Source organism: Brachionichthys hirsutus, unplaced genomic scaffold (genome assembly GCF_040956055.1).
Source record: "Brachionichthys hirsutus isolate HB-005 unplaced genomic scaffold, CSIRO-AGI_Bhir_v1 contig_1405, whole genome shotgun sequence".
NCBI lineage: Eukaryota > Metazoa > Chordata > Actinopteri > Lophiiformes > Brachionichthyidae > Brachionichthys > Brachionichthys hirsutus.
Window position 1 is genome coordinate 523,512 of NW_027180323.1, and position 8,857 is coordinate 532,368.

An 8,857-nucleotide genomic window follows, 5' to 3' on the forward strand; every position below is an offset into this window, starting at 1 on the left:
TCCCATTTCCCCCACATTGTACTGTTTCTCTGTGCAAAACTATTCGTAAATGATTCCCTTTGTTGTCATTCTCCTACTTTGAATTGAAGCGGTAAGTGTTCAATTAAACCGAATCTTCAGACATTAAGTCAATCCACGCCATCTAAAGGTCACACTTCCTTTCTTCTTGTCTTTTGAAATACTTTCCTTGTTTTAGCGTCTCCTTCGTATTTGATTTCTAATGGTATTTGACTAAATCTGACCTAATTCCACAATGTTAAAACATGAAGTTAATATTTTATGCACCCTCTGTAACTTTGGCCATTGCGACATTGTTGATAGGCCATTATTAGAAAGTGATGTAGGGGTTGCTAAGGAGGAGGATAGAGTACCCAGACAGGCCATCATTGATGAAGTGTGACAGATGGAGAGGTGGCGAATCATTATAGATAACCCCCCCTATTATTTTATTATTGTTAGAACTTTATAGCTCTGTGATTTTTCATGTTTTCAATGTCAATTCCCTTGACAGTTGTAGAGGGGTTGAAGAGACAGGCTCTATTGTGGAGAAATGTAATTACTCATCATAACTTGAACATCTATTCTCTCTCCTGGTCTCATTAAATCATCAATACAGACATTTCCCTCTTGTTGCAAGACAAGCATCCTAAATCAAACACATTTTAAAGAAGAAATCATCTGTATAGTTTTACCAAAACTCACCATGTTTATGATGCGGTTACACTGAGATCATGCAAGCAGTGAAGTCACCATATTATATTCAAAAGCAGCCAAATAGGCTGATTACCTGCAAATATGATATCCTCCGCTTGCAGGCTCGTGAAAGCCTTTTTCACAACTGTGTGTCACTGTTCCATTATGACAGCGTCTGGAAGATTAAATGTATGGATTAGTTTCCAGGCAAAACCTAGCTGAGCCACAGTGAGTCAGGATCACTTCCTTATCTGGGCCATGCCACAGTAGACTCTGGTTCCAGACCAGCAGGAGTTGATCAGTCAGTGAGCAAGGCATTAATCTGCTGTGACACACTGACTCTCCCCATGGTGGACATCCGGCATTGGGAAACTGTCCAACAGGAGTGCAAGAGTAATGTAGGACGTCAGAGATGCTGCCATGGATGGAGGGATGTCAGTGAATTGACAAGAGGAGGGCTGCAGAGATGCTGGATCAGCAGAAGATAGGAGAATGTTATATGGGATATAATATGAGGAATGGATTGAGATAATGTGAAAAGAAGCTGAGTTAAACATTGAGTTTGAGTGAAACTTCAACTTTTATGTTTAGAAAAGTTCCTGTTAAACCCTTGATATCTATCTCTTGCAATTACAAGAATCGTGATATAACAGTATTATATATAAAATATATATAACTAGAAAAGCACTCAGATAGTGCAGACCTCCGCCGAGCTGCTCATTCAGATTCAGAATACTTTATTAATACCAAAGGGAAATTCCTGCACATGCACACTAATAGGCTGATCCATAATCCAGTATCTTTTCTTGATCATCACCAAAATGTTATTAATTCCAGGTATCATTCCCAACCTTTCCTGAAAATGTCATCCTGATCCGTCCAGAATATTTTGAGTTATCATGCTAACAGATGGACAGAGAAATGCCCGTGATTACATAACCTCCGTCCCGGCGGATATAAACCTCACATAATTGTTTTATTTTTTTTGTTAAAAGCTTTTGCTTTAGCTATGTTATTTGTAAAATGTACTGAATGTACAGTAGTCCCTTACTTTATTTAACTTATTTATACTCTCTCAATTCCCACATAGCATTGTTTTCAAAATGATTTGTCTTGACTGACTTTTATGAATATATGTTAACTGTCTACAACATGTTTCGAAATGTTTTGGACAGGTGCAACTTGACCATCGCATCACATCGCATTTTTCCTTAATGACACAGTAGTTTTTGAGGAGAGGACAATAACTGCTGAAGTTTTGAAAGTGGTATTTTGTTCCAATTTCAAAAGTAGAAAACAACATGAATGCAATGCCAACTGCTCATTTCTGCATCTGTTTAAAGCCACTACAAAGAACGGATCCTTGCAAGCCCTGTGAGCAGAAGTGTGCATGCCATCATGGCCAGTGGTAAATATTTTGATCTAGATTGCTTTAATTGTTTTCAAATCATGTAAAAGAGGGATGACACACTAATGACTATTTTAAAATCACCCTTAAAAATACCACTTGCATGTTTCATAGATATAAGATAATGTTTATTTGAGGCTGTATATGAGACAATGAAATCATTTAAAGACAAAAGTCCCATGTAAATTGTGGTGTCTTAAACAAATTATATGCTAAATCAGATACTGCTTTTCTCTAGAACCCCTTTTTCAACCACCGACCAGTTTGTCTCCAAGGAACACTGAGCATAACATCAAAGTTAAAAAAAATGCCATTAATCTAGCACTCTGATGTTAAACTTTGTTCTAGGAAGTTTTTTTGCATATGAAAATACAGACGAAGACCTTATGCTTCCCTGCATACAAATCATGCCAGCCTCAAGTTTATATAATCGGTGTCCTGCACTGGTGCAATGACACCAAGATATATTGGGAGAGTAATGGACTACTGCATGCGCCATGCAGGCGATCAGGTACAGTGAAGTATTGGTTGGTGCACTCCTCCATGCAGGCTATGGAAGACAAAGGCTGAGGACCCGCCCACAAATGACTAACAGTGGAGTTAAGAGAGGCAGGACACGCCCTCATGCTGGGACGGTGCAACAGGCCAATAAGACAGTCATAAAATCAGAGAATATATGCATAATATAGATGTTAATTAGCTGATATGCCAGTGCGACGCTTTCGAGGAAAACAATGAACATAATAATTAGTCAAATTCACTGCCAAAACTGAACATTTTCAGTTATGAGAATAACTGAACATTTTCAGTTATTCTTGTAAAAAGATAGTTTTATATTATTTATCATTCCAAGACTTATCAGATAGAACCTTTTTAATTAGGGGTTATTCAATTCAATCTGCATGTTTATGGGATGTGATTTTCCCTGGCTCTGACTGGCAATCTTATGAAAGTACAGTCATTTAAGATTTGTTTGAAGCAATCAAATGATTACAGATAACCCACTGACAATGCCGGAGGGTCTGTTTCCATTCGTAAGGCAACCAAGAAAGAAGTGTAGAAAATGAAATTGAAATAATCAGAAGATGGGAAAGAAAAAAAATATAGAAATATATCAATGACTTCAGTTTGGATCCAACAGAAATCTAATTAATTCGATATGTGCTTATATTATATTGTGCAAAATTATTGTCAGTGAGAAAGCCATTTTCATTAAAAAAAAAAGGTATCAATACATTAGTAGCAGGTAACACATCTGATTTTGAAACATTGCATTTGGACCCTGAGAACATTATAAATTTCAATCAACATGCGCTTTAGTACAATTAACCATAATTGGGGCTTGTGTGTGTGTATTATTAGAGCATGCGCAGGGAGAATTAACTTCTCTGCTATGGTGTGGGGTTTTCTTTCACGGCGCAATCACATCAGCATTATTTGTTTTGTTCATTTTTTTGCTTTGTAGGTTGTTGATAAAAGGTGGAAGATATAAATGTCTCAAACTGGGTAGTGTCCTATGGATATGTAATTCACAACATTCACGTTCACACTCCAAAATTGGAAAACAGTTTATATTATTCATATTCCATCAAATGACATTGCAGTCCAAATAAACTCCAGATTTGGTAGCAGGCGGCTAGTTGATGCGCCCTCTAATGAATGCCTGGGTAAATCATATAATGACTGGCCTCTCTTTGCCATGTGGCAATTATTTATTTTTTCAACGATTAGTTTGTAGGAAATAATAAAACCAAAACCAAGAGCACACAAACTCCACGAAATACATAATTTATATAATTCTTAAGAACTGGTATTTTTACTGTTCATGTTCCATGAGACAGAAAATGCCACACTTCCTCTCTGTTGGCAAAAGCAAATGCCACAGCCCCTCATGGCAATGGAATTATTTTAAATTGGCAAAACAAACATGGACAAAGATGAAGCAGATGTGGTGAAACTTTTCCAAAAGAAACATAAAAGGGATCTTAAATGGAATGGAATGGTTAGATTTATTTTCTGCAAAACAGAAGACCCAGATGGAGATTCAACAAGGGACAGCAGCTAATGGATTTAATAACCAAACATGTAGTATATAAAGTGGACAGGCTTGAACAGTTATTCCAAAAAGGAATAAGATAAAGCCCTTGACTTGTTTTTGGATTGGAAATTACCGACCATCATGTTTAATATCAGAACAATCTAAATAAATTCTCATTTTTAACTTTATATTTGATAATTTTCCCTGAAGTGGCCCCAACATTTTAACAAGTGAAACATTGCCTTGTTCATACTATATATATATAACCGAGACGCTACATCCGTCCCAGCAGCCCCGCCACGGGGTCCCTCGCCCCGGCACGGCTCCCCGGTATACACATTTAGTATATAGTTGGAATCAACAAATGATGGACAAGACTGACTTCTCTGTCTGCCTAGAGCCATAAGAGAAGTCTGGGAAAAGAGGATGCAGCGTTTGTCATACCTCGACAACCCTGAACCTGAAGTAACAGTGAATGAGCAACTTGTTGTATTCATTAGTTGGTTGATTCATGCACTTCATTATTTTGTTATGTAAATGTTTTCTTATACAGTCTTCATTGTGAGAAAAGAATATAGTGCTATTCACAAGCATAACTGTCAGAGTAGCATACAGGCTTATAAAACTAATTTCTGCACATTTCTGATCTCTTAAAATTCAATCAGACTACTTTATTTTACAGATTTAGTGAAAATGGGTTTGTGTTGGACTCTCCTTTTCCTCTATCATCTCCCTGCCCACTTTTGCTATGAGATTTATTTCAGAAGTTTCTCATAATTGTAACAAGAGTCATTAGCATCTATTTGTACTTAGTATGCGTTGATTTTATATGTTTAAATTTTAACTCTGAAAAGCATCAAATCTTGCACTTACTCAAATACCTTTTTTTTTCTGTCTTTTTTGGCAGTTTTGCAGTTTCCTGTCAACATCTCCAGTTGGTAATGGCATTTTCCAAATCTTACTGAGAACAGGTTGTTGGCTGTTCTCACCTCCAACATTGTGCAAAGATTTTCAGTATATCTTGTCTTAGCCATCATCTGTTACCTTCCACACCCAAGAGCCTTTTCTTAAAACCTGCAGAGACGACAGCTTTCCTCACCCAGTGTCAACAAAACAGCTCCTTGGGTTGCTACTTTGGCAAGCATTTTACCACAGCATGTCTCAGCAGCCCATATGACTCTTCTTCTGAACACTTGGTCCCATTCCTGTGAACTTGCTTTGTCTTTTTGTTTTCCTTATAAACCTTGCATTCACGATTGTCTGCAGACTGACAATGTTCTAAAGATCTGTAAAGCCTGGCTAAATGTATTTTACTGTGACTCTGTCAATCATGAATATTGTATGAATGCGGATATGGTTTTAGGATTGTTTGTTCATACTATGCATTAGTGAATCATCAAATTATGCAACACATCCATTTCTATCTGGGGATCAGGTGAATGGAGTTGGGTAGTCTCAACTTCAGATATGGTTTTTGAATTGTTTTTTGTTTTTTTCACCAGCGTTTATCAGTCTGTTTGTCTGTGAGCAACATAACTCAAAAGGTTTACCGACAGACCTTGGTGAAAATTTCAGGAAATGTTGGGAATGTTACCAGGAACAAATGATTACATTTTGGTGATGATCCAGAAGAGATCCTGGATTCTGATTGATTAATGACAGATGTTTATGGAATTAAACTGGAAATCATTTCTAGTTTGATATTATATTTATTTTATATTAAGCAAGACAGAGCTTATGTCACATATTATAACGGCAGACGTGTTATGCATATGTGTTCGCCTAGAAATACTAAAACAGTTATGTCAGCTTGATTGATTGGATTGATAAAATCGAACACATAACCATTAAGCCACATAGCTATTCGGTGGTGATTTGAAATTCTGTAAACCAATTATATTACATGCATGCATCAATTGACAAAATAAATTGTGGACATGGTGTAAAGTCCACACTTAAGATGAGGACAGGGGGGGGGGGATAGTCATGTAAAGAACTGAAGCAAAATTCCCAAAGGGGAAATTGAACTTCTGCAAAGCAAAGGTCTGGATGTCTGACATTTGCAGCATAGCATAATAATTAAAGTCTGTGAGGAGAACTTGTGCTAGCAGGTGTGTTCCCTAATGTACCAAACCATTTTGCACATGACAGCGAGATGATATAGGGTTAGGTAGGCTATCTATCTATCTATAATGCGTAATGCAATACATAAATTGATAATTGTATTATGTTAGATTGTACAAGACCCTTGGGATTTTTTCAAATTATTTTTGCTCCATTCAAGAAACATCTTTATCAATCCTCGCTAAATCCTTGTCAGTCCTACAAGAAAAGGTTTTAGAACAGTGGACAGTGTTGTGATAAAAGCTCAAACAGCTATAGCTATATTTTTAAAGTCATGGTTCTGTCTCAGTCCTGTACTCAGTGACCTTTATTTTTAATCCCCCCCCCCACCTCAGTGTTTGTCAGAGGCAAGGATCATGTCACCCTGTGTCCTCATGCATGCCCTCTCAAATACAATTTGTCTGAAGCCATAAATAAGCAAAAACCCTTTACGATGTATGTTTGTGTGTATACAAGTTTGATCCTTCATATTCGTCTTCTCTGTGTCATTTAATATTTCTCAAGCAATATTTTCTCAGCCCGATATTCCAATTCCCACAGAATAATCTAATTATGACTAAGAAAAGACCGAACATATCAAACGAAAGATCAAAGTATCTTCTTTCATCAGGAAAAGAAAGTGTGTTCCCACCATTTTCCGTTCCGGAGTTATTGGCCGTTGAAGAGAGGCAGCTTTCAATGTCAGGGTTGGCAGTGAATGTTTGGGTTATAAAAAACTACGTTTCGACGTTATTGGCACTGAAAGAGTTAACATATAATTTGTTCTATGTAGAAATATGCATGCAATGAATACGTTTTTTGTATATAGTGTTTCTGGCCCCAGCGTCCCTTAGCTGCCGGCTCTCCAGTGTCCTGTGAACATATGAGGACAGATGGAAGGTGGTTGATTACGTGAGGTGATTGGCATTGTTGAAGTTGGTGATGAGGGTGGTATGCATCCTGCATTATTTATCAGTTCTCATCCATGTCATTGCTTTGTGCTCATTTGTGTGACATTTCAGAGGTTGAGGGAAAAAGAAACAAAACAATATAATGGAGAGAAAGACCTTCAGCGCGGCAACATGGAGCTGAAAGGAGTGTGACGGATGAGGCAAATGCCTCGGTTACTGCTTATAGTCGTGTCTCATACTCTCTGTCGGTGCAGCCTGGCGCATAGATGTAGGAGAAACTGGGAACATAGAAGCAGACAAAGGCTGCTTACATTACTTGAGATACTCATAATTATATGTGAGCTATATTATGTTGGATACGCTCCCATCCCCATCTTCACAGGCCGCTCTTTCATCCATCACATCTAATGAACAGATGTTGCTCAGCTGTTGGAGTCAGCTTGATGGACTGAGTCGCTGGTGGACACATCCTTCTGCTGAGAGGAAGCGAGAGGGGTCATCTGGACAGTGGATATCATTCCAGGGTGCCTTGACGCTTCTGTTTCCCAACTCGTGGCTTACTCACTACGGTCTTCATGTCTGACATTCAGGAGTCTTTCCATCCCGAGCCCCACCCCCCAAGTACTCTACCACCCACCACCACGTCCATCTGAGTCCTTGTCAACTATTCTGTTCAACTAATTTGCCCTTGTTGAAATCCATCGAAAATCCATCGAAAAGGGCAAAATATTTATAATAAAGGTCAACAATGCTTCCAAGAGGCAAGAAATGTAGAATGAGTAACAGCAGTGGGAGGGGCCTGACCGAATGAAGGTCACGTCAGAAGTTGCTCGATAGCTTTGAGACAGCAAAATCACGTACTTTAAGCCAGCTGGGGTAATGCAGCAGCCAAAACGATAGGAAGCGTTTCTATTTCTGATTTGTCAAGGTTTACAATACATATGAAAGTGAAGTGTCACACAAAGTTGGTAACAAATAAATATGCAGTTTATTTTAGAAATAACATAGTTTATTTGGCAATACTTAAAAAGTATTTTTATGACTTGTTATGTAAACAATGTCCTAAGTAAATCTAAGCAATAGCCTTTTTAAGTAAAAATGCATATTTTAGGACTATTTCACTTCTTAGTTCCACATTATTAAGTCTTAATCAACACACTAACTGTAGAAAACGTAATCTTAAAAATCAGAAATCTCCCTCCACCTTAAACACACCTAACTTTTGTATTAATTCTTGCTTAAATTAATGTGCTACAATAACTGTGGTACTTTGTGCTACAACAGTAATTGAGGTGGTAAATTTTAATCTCTGTAAAGATGAAGATGACAAGTTGTCACCTTCCCTGATAATCTCCTTGTAAAGGGACGGCTCCCGCTTACACGCAGCCCCCCCAACCACAGTGAACACCGGTACTCTTACCTGTCGAGCACTCAGCCCTGGAGCTGCACGTAAGAACGTCTGCACATTTTTAAACACCGTTTGACATTCTTCAAACAAAAAAAAAAAGAAACCTTCAAGGGCACTACAACCAAATAGATCTTCTCAAAAATGGGTTGATAATAGCGCACCACACCTATTTAACGCATGACTTCCTTTTTAGTAGTGGTAGTGAATGATAGCTGCAACTTTATATCTTGCACCACACTTTTCTTTACTGGACCACCTTCAGGGGATGGCCTTGCCAGAGTCACTATTTTCCAGTT